Below are 13,315 nucleotides of genomic sequence, written 5' to 3' on the forward strand. Positions count from 1 at the left end.
TGCTACCATTCACTGGCTCAAGTGGCTTATGTGTTTTAAATTTTGAGAGATACTGGCAAGTTGCCCTCCAAAGAGTTTTATCTATTTATAATTCCACTAATGATTTAATATAGTGTTTTGTCAACATGCAGTTTAACATCTTTTTGGTTTGGAAAGAATTAAACTGTGTTGGGAAGGAAAAATTTTCCTCTACCCTTTAAAGGTTCTTTCAGCTGGTCTAATAACTAAATTGACATGAGACAGATTAACAAGAGAAAGTCAAATTTAACTTTGTACATACAGGAACCCCACATACCTGAGAGTGTCAAAGACAGAAGGGTAAAATGAGGTGCATATGGCATCCTGGGCTAAGGAATGGAAAGGGGCCTGGGACTTCAAAGGAGAGGAGGGCAATTTACAGGACAATAAGAAGAGCAGATGTTTGGTAATTAGATGTTTGCCCTGCCATACAGATGGGTCACTCAGATAAAATTTATTTCTGCTAATAATTCTGATTCTGAGAAAGACCCCCAATTTAAATTCTTCTTTGTAGTTAAGGGAGGGGCAGAAGTTTCTCTTGAGTCTTCAGGGTCTTGATTGGCTTTTAGCTCAAAACAATCCACATGCCAAGGTGGCACATTTTAGGGAGGCTCATTTGGAACCCCTTCCGTCCCACCTTTGCAACTTCCCCAAGAAGTTTCACAGTCCAGAAGTTGAGTTTGGTAGTTTACTTTATCTCACTGAATCAGTGTCTTAGTCCTGCGAGTAAGTCAGTTCAGTTAAACACTTGTGTCTCATTTCAGGAGGCAGTGATGCAGGTGGGTTTCCCAAAGTAGGCCTACGGTGCAAGCAGTCAGGTGTTTAACAAGAGGCATTTTTATGGAAATAAAAGAAAAATAATAGTTAATTGGGGCAGACTGTAATCCCAATTTCTGAATTCTGAAGGCAGGCAGCTGAGAATTTCTAGATGTCTGTCTCTAAGCATCTTCAGATGGAGTGAGGGCAGGCAGTGACAATCTCATAGATTTTCCTGGTTTGCCGTTTGTATGTCTTTGGTGATTGTTTTGAATGGCCATACAGCAGTAGGCACAAAGATTGTCCATACATGAGCTGTTGTGATTTCTCTGAAGTTTGTATCAAGTTGTCTAACTTTAGCTTGTATGGCTTTGGAAAAATGGCAGTTTTAGTTCTCAATGACTCCAAATCAGAAGGGTGGGAGAAAAATTGTAAACATTAGTTTGGAGAGTTGTAGCCAAATATTGGAGGAAATTAAAAGAATTCAGGACTCAGTCCAGTTTACAATAGTAGGGGACTTCAACACCCCACTTACACTAATGGATAGACCATACAGACAGAAAATTAATAAGGAAACACAAGCCTTAAATGACATTAATGACATTAGAACAGATAGACTTAATTGATGTTTATAGGACGTTCCATCTGAAAGCAGCAGAACACACTTTCTTCTCAAGTGCACACGGAACATTCTCCAGGATAGATCACATCTTGGGTCACAAGTCAAGCCTTGATAAATTTAAGAAACTTGAAATCATATCAAGCATCTTTTCTGACCACAACACTATGAGATAAGAATAATTACAGAAAAAAAAACTGTAAAATATACAAACATATGGAGGCTAAACAATATGTTACTAAAGAATCAGTGGATCACTGGAAAAATCAAAAAGGAAATCAAAAAATACCTAGAGACCAATGACAATGAAAACATGACAATCCAAAGCCTATGGGACGTAGCAAAAGCAGTTCTAAGAGGGAAGTTTATAGCAATACAATCTTACCTGAAGACACAAGAAAAATCTCAAACAACCTATCCTTACACCTAAAGCAACTAGAGAAGGAAGAACAAACAAAACCCAAAGTTAGTAGAAGGAAAGAAGTCATAAGGATCAGAGCAGAAATAAATGAACTAGAGACAAAGAAAACAACAGCAAAGATCAACGAAACTAAAAGCTGGTTCTTTGAGAAGATAAATCAATAAACCTTTAGACAGACTTATCAAGAAAAAAAGGGAGAGGATTCAAATCAACAATTTTAGAAATGAAAAAGGGAAGTTACAACTGACACCACACAAATATAAAGGATCATAAGAGATTACTACAGGCAACTATATGCCAATAAAATGGACAACCTAGAAGAAATGGACAAATTCTTAAAAAGACACAACCTTCCAAGACAGAACCAGGAAGAAATAGAAAATATGAACAGACCAATCACAAGTACTGAAATTGAAACTGTGATTAAAAATCTTCCAAGAAACAAAAAGTCCAGGACCAGATGGCTTCACAGACGAATTCTATCAAACATTAAAGAAGAGCTAACACCTACCCTTCTGAAACTCTTCCAAAAGATTGCTGAGGACCTCCCAAGTTCATTCAATGAGGCCACCATCACCCTGATACCAAAACCAGACAAAGATGTCACAAAAAAAGAAAACTACAGGCCAGTATCCCTGATGAACATAGATGCAAAAATCCTCAACAAAATACTAGCAAACAGAATCCAACAATACATTAAAAGGGTCATACACCAAGATCAAGTGGGATTTATCTCAGGGATGCAAGGATTCTTCAATATACACAAATCAATCAATGGGATACACCACATTAACAAACTGAAGAATAGAAACCGTATGATCATTGCCATAGATGCAGAAAAAGCTTTTGACAAAGTTCAACCCCCACTTATGATAAAAGAAAAAAAAACCCTCCAGAAAGTGGGCTTAAAGGGAACCTTCCTCAACATAATAAAGACCGTATATGACAAACCTATAGCTAACATCATACTCAGTGGTGAAAAGCTGAAAGCATTTCCTCTAAGATCAGGAACAAGACAAGGATATCCATTCTCACCACTTTTATTCAACAGTTTTGGAAGTCCTAGCCAAGACTATCAGAGAAGAAAAGAAATAAAAGGAATTCAAATTGGAAAAGAAGTAAAACTGTCACTGTTTTCAGATGACATGATACTATACATAGAAAATCATAAAGATGCTATTGGAAGACTATTAGAGCTCATCAACGAATTTGGTAAAGTTGCAGGATACAAAATTAATACACAGAAATCTCTTGTATTCCTATACACTAACAATGAAAGATCAGAAAGAGAGATTAAGGAAACAATACCATTCACCATTTCATCACAAAGAATAAAACACCTAGGAATAAACCTACCTAAGGAGGCAAAAGACCTGTACTCAGAAAACTATAAGATACTGGTGAAATAAAAGATGACACAAACAGATGGAGAGATATACCATGTTTTGGGATTGGAAGAATGAATATTGTGAAAATGACTATACTATCCAAAGCAATCTACAGATTCAGTGCAATCCCTATCAGACTACCAATGGCAGTTTTCACAGATTTAGAACAAAAAATTTTTCAATTTGTATGGAAACACAAAAGACCATAATAGCCAAAGCAATCCTGAGAAAGAAAAATGGAGCTGGAGGTATCAGGCTCCCTGACTTCAGACTATACTACAAAGCTACAGTCATCAAAACAGTATGGTACTGGCACAAAAATAGAAATATAGATCAGTGGAACAGGATAGAAAGTCCAGAGATAACCCCATGCACTTACAGTCACATAATCTATGACAAAAGAAGCAAGAATATACAATGGAGAAAAGACAGTCTCTTCAGTAAGTAGTACTGGGAAAACTGGACAGCTATATGTAAAAGAATGAAATTGAACACACCCTAACACCATACACAAAAATAAACTCAGAATGGATTAAAGACCTAAATGTAAGGCTGGATACTGTAAAACTTTTAGAGGAAAACATAGGGAGGACACTCTCTGACATAAATCACAGCAAGATTTTTTTCGATCCACCTCCTAGAATAATGAAAATAAAAACAAAAATAGACAAATGGAACCTAATTAAACTTAAAAGCGTTTGCACAGCAAAGGAAACCATAAACAAAACAAAAAGGCAACCCTCAGAATGGGAGAAAATATTTGCTAACGAAGCAACCAGCAAGGGATTAATCTCCAAAATATACAAACAGCTCATGCAGCTCAATATCAAAAAAACAAATAACCCAATCAAAAAAGGGCAGAAGATCTAAATAGACATTTCTCCAGAGAAGACACACAGATGGCCAAAAAGCGCATGAAAAGATGCTCAACAGGGGCTTCCCTGGTGGCGCAGTGGTTGAGAATCTGCCTGCTAATGCAGGGGACACGGGTTCGAGCCCTGGTCTGGGAGGATCCCACATGCTGTGGAGCAACTAGGCCCATGAGCCACAACTACTGAGCCTGCGGGTCTGGAGCCTGTGCTCCGCAACAAGAGAGGCCGCGATAGTGAGAGACCCATGCACCGCTATGAAGAGTGGCCCCCACTTGCCACAACTAGAGAAAGCCCTCGCACAGAAATGAAGACCCAACACAGCAAAAATAAATAAATTAATAAACACCTACTCCCAACATCTAAAAAAAAAAAAAAGTAAGATTGATTAAAAAAAAAAGGCTGCTCAACATCACTAATTATTAGAGAAATGCAGATCAAAACTATAATGAGGTATCACCTCACACCAGTCAGAATGGCCATCATCAAAAAATCTACAAACAATAACTGCTGAAGAGGGTGTGGAGAAAAGGGAACCCAACTACACCGTTGGTGGGAATGCAAATTGGTACAGCCACTATGGAGAACAGTATGGAGGTTCCTTAAAAAACTGAAAATAGAGCTACCATATGACCTAGCAATCCCACTTCTGGGCATATATCTGGAGAAAACCATAATTTGAAAAGATACATGCACCCATAGGTACTCAGCCATAAGAAAGAACAAAATAATGCCATTTGCAACAACATGGATGGACCTAGAGATTATCATATTGAGTGAAATAACACAGACACAGAAAGACAAATATCATATCACTTATATGTGGAATCTAAAAAAAGGCTACAGGTGAACTTATCTACAAAACCAAAATAGAGTTACAGTTGTAGAAAATAAACTTATGGTTACTGGAGGCTAATGGGGGGGAGGGATAAATTGGAAGATTGGGATTGACATATACACACTACTACATATGAAATAGGTAACTAATAAGGACCTTCTGTATAGCACAGGGAACTCTACTCAATACTCTGTAATGGTGTATGGGGCAGAGAATCTAAAAGAGTGGATATATGTATATGTATAACAGATTCACTTTTCTGTACACCTGAAACTAGCACAACATTGTAAATCAGTTATACCCCAATTAAGAAAAAAAACAAAAACAGTATAGAATCTAATATTCACAAAGGTATATTAATGAAACACAATTTTTTCTCTAAAATTACCTCCATTTTAACTAAAGGTAGCCAAAGTAAGACTACCTTGTTTGCAAAATAAGTCTAAATTCAATAAACTTCTTCTGGTTATTTACATAAGTGTAGCAATAATAGCAATTGATCATATAGGCTCTTTTAAATCTGCTTTCCTAGAACTTTTTCAAAAGGAGTCTCAGTGCTTGCTTCATCAGCACATATACTGAAATTGGGATGATACAGAGAAGATTAGCATGGCCCCTGTGCAAGGATGACACGCAAATTCATGAAGTGTTCCATATTTTTTGTATGCATATGGCTGATTCACTTTGTTGTACAACAGAAACTAACACAGCATTGTGAAGCAATTATACTCCAATAAAGATGTATTTAAAAAAAAAGAATAGGTTATTACAAGAAAAAAAAAGGAGTCTCAGATGGAATTTTAAAATATTACTTCTCAAGCCCAGGAAGCCAAGCCAAGAGCTTTTCATAAGACTCTCATGTAATACCTGTAGACTTGGGTGAATTCCTCCCTTCTTGAGGCCCCCCAAAATCCCAAGGTACCTGTACCTGCCAGGAAGTGACCTTCCTGACTCATCTGGTAAGGCTGCTGTGAACCCTGTAAGCAAGTTACCAAGCTCTTTTTCCAGGGGGCTTTATTGTCTCTATAAAGTCAGTCTTAGTTCCTTAAAGCTGTTTGGTCATACCTGAGTCTATGGACATTCTCAAACATGACATTCCAGCCAAAGCCTTGGCAATACAACCAATGTTTCCAGTTGTATCCTGTTATAAGTAGAGCAGATTCCTTTTGAACTTATGCAAGTAACTATACTGCCATGTAAATAAGAATATTCACTACGAGTTTCCAAATTCTGGAAGGATCGGATAGGGAGAAAGAAATAAATGATTCAGTTCTGCTTCCAAAAGTATAATTTACCAAATTGCTGAAAGTCATAGTGAGCTTAAGAGGAAAGGTTTCCTTATATCTGGAAAACAAAACATTAGAGAACCATCATGAGAAGTCATAAAAATTATCATCCTTATTAGCTCATGTAGTCTCTTGTAATTAATTGTTGTTGATCTTCATCTTAGGTTAGCAGCTTTATGAATCAGTTTTCTATTAAAGTTTTAGTATTTTTTACCCAGTTCCATGTTATATAGATACTAAACTTATCAAAAACCTGCATTCTAGAGTATTTCTCAGGTCTTTTCTGTGAATCTCCTTGAAGATGAAACATTTTTACAGGAACATTTTTATAGGAACATTTTTGTAAAGCATCAGAGTACAACAGTAACTGTAAATAACAAATGATTTAAATATACGTTATTACAGATTTGATGAGAGTTCATTATAATGGAATTGACCAGGAAGTTTGGTTATTTCTGTGACATTCAACATTTTAGGATAGTAACTAGAATTATGGCTGATAACATAATACCAAGACACATCAGACTTGTAAGAATTTCTTATTATTTCAGGAGCAATTATGTTAATAACATAGATCTACACAAATGTAATGTAAGAAGGTTTTAGCATCACTTATTTGACGATGCTTACCACGTAATTTAACATAATAAATAAGCCTAGTTAATGTAGCATCTCTCTTTTTATAAGAAGAGAGAGCAAATCCTTTGAGATGTTTTAGGGGCCCTCTGAAAACTCCCAAATTTAGCAAGAGGTCAGAAGGACTTTAGTATTTGGTTTTGGGAAGTTTGTCAAACATATTAAAAGGTTTGGACACTTGACTAAATAGGATTACAGATCATTATGAAACAATACTTAATTATCTATTTGACCAAAGTGATAATACAAGATTACAAAGGCAAATACAAAAGGTTACACAGTTGAAAGCAAAATTTAGCTCTTTTAGTATTGAGGACTCAGTTTTCCTAAAGTAATCAAAGACCTGATCAAGACAAAATTAAAATACACAAAATCTTGGCTTTCTAGGCAGATTACTTAAAAGATAAAAAATCTTTCATAATCTCTTATCAGGAGATGACCAATAGTCCAACAGAACTTTGTCCTTTTAACAGATGAAAAAAATTAAGTTCCAGTTTTAAGTAAGGACACTGTTGATTTTTAAGCTTAATTTCATAACTCTTATAATAAAATTCATTATTTTAGCCTTCTTGACCACACAAGTTAAAACTCCCTCTCTCTCTCTCTCTCTCTCTCTCTAAGCAAAACCACATCTCCATATCTCATATTCTCCTTGGCCAAAAACATATCCTAGTTTTCTTGCATACAGAGTTGTTTCTCCTATTATTTCCTGTATATTGTATGTATAGGCTTAATTACATACATTAACTAGAATTCTTAATCCTTAGAAACCTTAATTTCTAGTGAGAAATAAGAATTAAGCAATTATGAACTATTAAACCGGCATTAGATTGTCAAATTTATGAATACATTTCATAATTTCTAGAAACATGTACCCTTTTAAATATTACAGTCTTTCATTGTGGCAGAAGACATGTTTGCTTCTCATACCCATTTTTTTTCTTTAGTTTCTCTGTAATAGAAATCCAAAAGTAGATAAACCTGTGTTTAATAATTAATTTTTCTGTGTTTTATCTTATTTAGAAATGACCTAGATATTCAATGAATTTAACTTAACCATTATTTAACTTAATTTAGCAAAACTTTAAGGGTGTAAGTTACCAAGGAGATTTGGGAAACTCTTTAATCATAAAAGAAAGTTCTTTATTACTTTTTCATTACTAAAAAGTTCACCTAAATCTCTTACCTCATTTACATTTATTTAATTCATGTGTTCTTAACAGTCACGTTCAGGTTACCTACAAAAACTTTATCAGACCTTAGGCAATGTCAGTCATCATCCTGAGTTTTTTTTTTGGCTGACAAATTTTGTAACAGATACCATGAACTTATTTGACTTTAAACCTAGGAAGAATGAAAGTAGTATACTTAATGTTGATACCTCTAAAAGACATGCTTGTATTAATAAACCAACGAACTTAAACTAGCTCTTATTTACCAAAAATGATCATAGATCACAGGAACTTGAAAAAACATTTGAGTTAGTTTCTGATGTGTTTCTGAAATTTAAAAATACTTAATTTATAAAGGTTTGATTTTATGCCAATTACATAGTGCTCTTTTATAAGTGAATTTTGGCAATACCATTCAGAGGTTAAAAAAAAAAAGTACCTTGTCTATAACATACATAGATAGACATACAATAAACATACAGATAGAAACGGAGATCTTATGAAAAAAATTTTTTGCCATGAATCAGGTATGACTACAAAACTCACTAGTCATAAATAACAGTTGGAATAAGTTAAGTTTATCTGCTCAGATGGCTAAAGCTTTTTTAGAAACAAATATCTGTGAGAAGGCACCTAAGATTTGTATTTGTCCTTGAACTAGATTTTGGGCAAGGGTGTTTCTATAGCACTGTGTATTTTTTAAAAGCCTCTGTTTCTGTTCTTTCCCTTCATTCTGAGGTATTGGGGATGGTCTGGATAAGAGTTCTCAGAGAGGTTACAAGCCGTTTTTAGTTAATAGGGGAGGTTTGGCGATGGGTGGAACTTGAATGGGCCTCTAGAGCAGCATTTCCAGTTTTGCAATGATCTGTCCTCAAAAGATTTGGATTGTAACTTAAATGACATCATAGGTTGATCCTCCCATCCACCTACATTATTCTCAATTTGCTTGTTTCTCTCTGGGTACATAGTTTTATTTTCATGTAGGGGAGAAGGCATAAAAAATTTTCTATCAGGCTCTGAATATCAGCTATGGGCACAAGTTCAGTCAGACCAGTTGCCCCCCATCTTATTTTCTGCCCGTGTTATTATCCACTAATCTCAGAAAGTAATCCATTTACAGAAACTTTTGAGGATCCTCTCTGCTTTAAGACATTCTTTTGAACTATGGTCCTTAGTTTGGCCTTTGGCTAAGGAGTGAAAGATATCTAAAGAGGATCACCTGTAGCCTCAAGTGGTCTTACTTTAAAAGGTAACTGTTTAATAGTCTCTTCAGAGTGGAAAGGCAATTCAGATAGAGAATTAGTGAAACATGAGTACTCAGGAAAAGAAGGATAGAGGGGAACCCTAGGAGTAACGTTAGTCTCAGTGTCCTCCTGTTTTAGGTAGCTCCCATGTCTTCATTTTTTCATAAACCTTTTATAACAGATCTTTCAGTGAAGCTATTTTGGGATTTTGAAGTCTTTTTGAGGCTCCTGCATACCAATTAAATAGGTATTCCATTCTATTTGATTTGGAAGCCCTTGCTTTTAAGTGCACTTTTTATTTTTCATTGAACTATAGTTGATTTACAGTGTTGTATTAGTTTCAGGTGTACAGCAAAGTGTTTCATTTATATATATGTGTGTATGTATATATATATATATATATATATACATACACACACATATTCTTTTTCAGATTCTTTTCTATTATAGGTTATTACAAGATATTGAATATAGTTCCCTGTGCTATACAGTAAATCACTGTTGTTTATCTATATTATATATAATGGTGTCTGTCTGTTAATCCCATACTCCTAGTTTACCCCCCTCCCCTTTCCCCTTTGGTAACCGTAAGTTTGTTTCTATGTCTGTGAGTCTGTTTCTGTTTTGTAAATAAGTTCATTTGTATTACTTTTTAGATTCCACATATAAGTGATATCATATAATGTTTGTCTTTCTCTGTCTGACTTATTTCACTTAGTATGATAATCTTTAGATCCATCCATGTTGCTACATGTCAGTTGCATCATTTGCAAATATTTTCTCCCAATCTGTAGGTTAAGTGCACTTTTTGAATTATCTTATCCAGTTGGATGATCCAATTCCTCATAATAGCCATTGTAATTCTAGATTATAATTCCCCTGAGTGCTGGCAGCAGTTTGGTAGGACCCTAGCTGCAAATGGAGTTCAACCCACATTTCTGTCCAGCCATATTTTGGAGTCCTCAGCCTGATGGTTACCAGGCCAAGTTCTCAGAACAGAAAACAAGCTTGGTAAGATGTTGGCCTTTTGAAAAAGATGTCTACAGCTTCCAGAACTGCAGTTCTTAGACATGAAATAGCAGGTGTGCCAGAAAATGGTGCATTTAACTCTTTGGATTCTTAGAAGGGGGAATTTATGTTGGATGTGGAGTTTAATTTCTATTCTTTTGTTAAGGGAGTCCCTAAGGCTAGCTGTTATACTTCTTTGTATCCACTTAACTTTGTTTTTCAGTATGCAGTTATTTAGGATAAGAGATCTCTCTCTGAAAGAAAAAAAGTTTTGTCTTCAAATATAGTCAATTTAATCTCAATAGTGACTCAAACCAATAAGCCTTCTTATTATGGCATAACCAGGGACGAGAGAGGTGTCCCATAAGAGAGTGCAAAAAGATGCAGCCCTTATAAGATTCAGAAAGTTCACTTCCAAAGATAGTCTAAAAAGTAAAGTCCTTCATTGAAAGCCATGAAGGTTGAGATGGCAAAGGCCCCTTATGGACTGGGACAAACTCCTTTGAGAACTGGCACAGCCAGTACAAAGAGATTTTCCAAACCCTAGTCTATTCAACTGGCCACCAGGTGCACCCTGGTAAGTGCACCTCCTGGATGGCAGAGACCAGAGAGAATATTTTCACTAGTCACAAAGCCAAGCTCTTAAGACATAGAACAAGAAAACAGTGACCATTTCTGGGAGGAAAAGGATCAACAAAACCCATGAGTACTCATACCAAATAACCAAGAGTTGCTAAACCGAAGGAACTAGTTCCATAAGTATTTTTTCCTGCTAATCTAAATTGAGAAAGGGAGAAAACGAGACTTTCACCACCATTCTTCCACCAGACTCTGCAAGTAGAGATCCGGGTGTCTGATGTGGTAAGAATCCTTACCTTTTGTTGGCTCATGTTAGAGGTCCCAGAATCTTCCTACTTCAGCAGCTTAGGAATGAGTAGTGCCCAACCGGGTGGGATCTCCTGGCTGGCTCGCCAAAAGTGTTGGGAAGGAAAAATTTTCCTCTACGTTTCAAAGGTTTTTTAGACTGGTTTAATAATCAAATTGATGTGACACAGATTAATAGGAGAAAATAAAATAAAATTTTGTACATACAGGAAACTCACATACATGAGAGGTTCAAAGACAGGTAAAGTGAGGTACAGTTGTCACTCAGTATCTACAGGGGATTGGTTCTAGGACTTATTGCAGATGCCAAAATCCTTGAATGTTCATCTCAGTCGGCCCTCCATATCTGCAGATTTCTCATCTGTGGATTCTGCCAACTGAGAATCATAAACATAGTACATGATCCAAAATTGTTTGAATCTGTGGGTATGGAACTGGCAGGTACAGGTATATTTATTGAAGAAAATCCATGTATAGGTGACTCGTGGTTCAAACCCGGGTTGCTCAAGGGTCAACTGTATATATGCTATCCTGAGCTAAGGAGGAGTGGAAAAGGGTCTGTGGCATCAAAGAGGGGAAGGACATTTCACAGGATAATAAGAACAGATGTTTGGTAATTAGATGTTTGCCCTGCCATACAGATGGGTCACTCAGATAAAATTTATTTCTGCTAATAATTCTGATTCTGGGAAAGACCCCCAATTTAAATTCTTCTTGGTAGTTAAGTGAGGGGCAAAAGTTTCTCTTGAGTCCACAGGGTCTCTATTGCCTTTTAGCTCAAAATAATCCATATGCCAAGGTGACACATTTTGGGGAGGCTTGCTCTGAACCACTTCAACAGGATAAGTGAAAATGTCCAAGTATGTTTAGTTTTTATAGGAGAGTACTTTCCACATTGTTGAAAATAACAAGAACAGATGAGGCATACAGGTATGCTAAACAATTTACATTAATTTCACTTCTGACTATAGTCCTAAAGGAGAAAATCTTTTTCTTTTGAAACCCTAAATTGTAGAGCTGATGAAATACCCCTTAGAGATTCTCTGTCTCCCAGTTTCCCAACACTACCCCCCACAACAAAAACAGTCAAGAGAGGGAGATAATTTGCTCCAGATTATCCAGCTGATTACTGGTAGAGCTAGAACTAGGAAGCTTTCTAAAATTACTACACTACGCTTGGTCATTGCACAAATGTGAATTCCTCAAAATGACTTTTCTGTTCTAAACTATTACAAAAAAAAATTTGTTAGATTTTATTCAAAGTTTGATCCTTGAAACTAGGTTTAGTAAACTTTGACAATAAGTTATTTTTCAGTTCTTTATTTGAATTTTAGTTTTTAAACAATACATTTATGATACCCAAAGAATAACTATTGGTTATGCTAGAACTAAGTTAGTTTAATAAACAGTCCAGTTTTACTTTCTGAACATTGCTTTCTTACTCAGTTCTGCATTAGTGTACTTACTTAGGAGAGCACATGAATTGCTTTGGTTTCTGAGAAGATTCATCTTGATATCTCCCCTTAAGAGAAATTTTGGAGAGTACTTCAATACTGTTGAAAATTATAATAACAGATTAGGTGTACAGATGTGCTGAACAATTTAAATTACTTTTGAACAGAGTCCTAAAAGGAGAAAACATTTTTCAAATACAAATCTTAAATTCAAAAAGCTAAATGAAAATACATATCTAAACTTTATGTTTCAAATACTATTGCCAAAGAATCTATCTGGGCAAAGAGACTAAGAATAAGCAGAATAGACTTTAAAAGACCAATAGCACCTTGCTAGCACATTGCTAATAAGGACTAATAGGTACTTAAACTGATGAAAGTGATTCAGACAACAATGTATTAATCCCCTACTGTGCCCTGTTTTTAGCTGTTAATAGACATTAGCCTTTTAAAGAAAGACTAACACTATTATATTCATTTTCTAAGCTTTTGATACATCAGTGAACTGTAATAGCCACTTGCTATATTTGATCTTATAGCTCAGTGCATTTTCCAGAATACTTTTGAGAATGCTAACTGCTCTGAAAGTTTAGAGTCTATGTACTCTTTAAGAATTCTTGATTGGGATTGACATATATACACTAATATGTGTACAATGGATAACTAATAAGAATCTGCTGTATAAAAAGTGAATAAAATTCAAAATAAATTCTTAATGTAA

At 35.5% G+C, this 13,315-nt stretch overlaps 1 protein-coding gene and 1 non-coding gene across 3 annotated transcripts in view; both read left to right on the forward strand.

Annotated features, from left to right (window-relative positions):
- TBCA (tubulin folding cofactor A) overlaps positions 1-13,315 on the forward strand; it is a 102,218-nt gene that overhangs the window by 24,511 nt on the left and 64,392 nt on the right. The window lies entirely within an intron of this gene.
- LOC113617731 (U6 spliceosomal RNA) lies at positions 5,464-5,570 on the forward strand. The gene has a single exon (XR_003431740.1). It is a non-coding gene; the product is annotated as a U6 spliceosomal RNA (small nuclear RNA).

This window comes from Aethalodelphis obliquidens, unplaced genomic scaffold, assembly GCF_003676395.1.
Source record: "Aethalodelphis obliquidens isolate GAN/ISIS:26980383/991018 unplaced genomic scaffold, ASM367639v1 scaffold4, whole genome shotgun sequence".
In the NCBI taxonomy this organism is placed as follows: domain Eukaryota; kingdom Metazoa; phylum Chordata; class Mammalia; order Artiodactyla; family Delphinidae; genus Aethalodelphis; species Aethalodelphis obliquidens.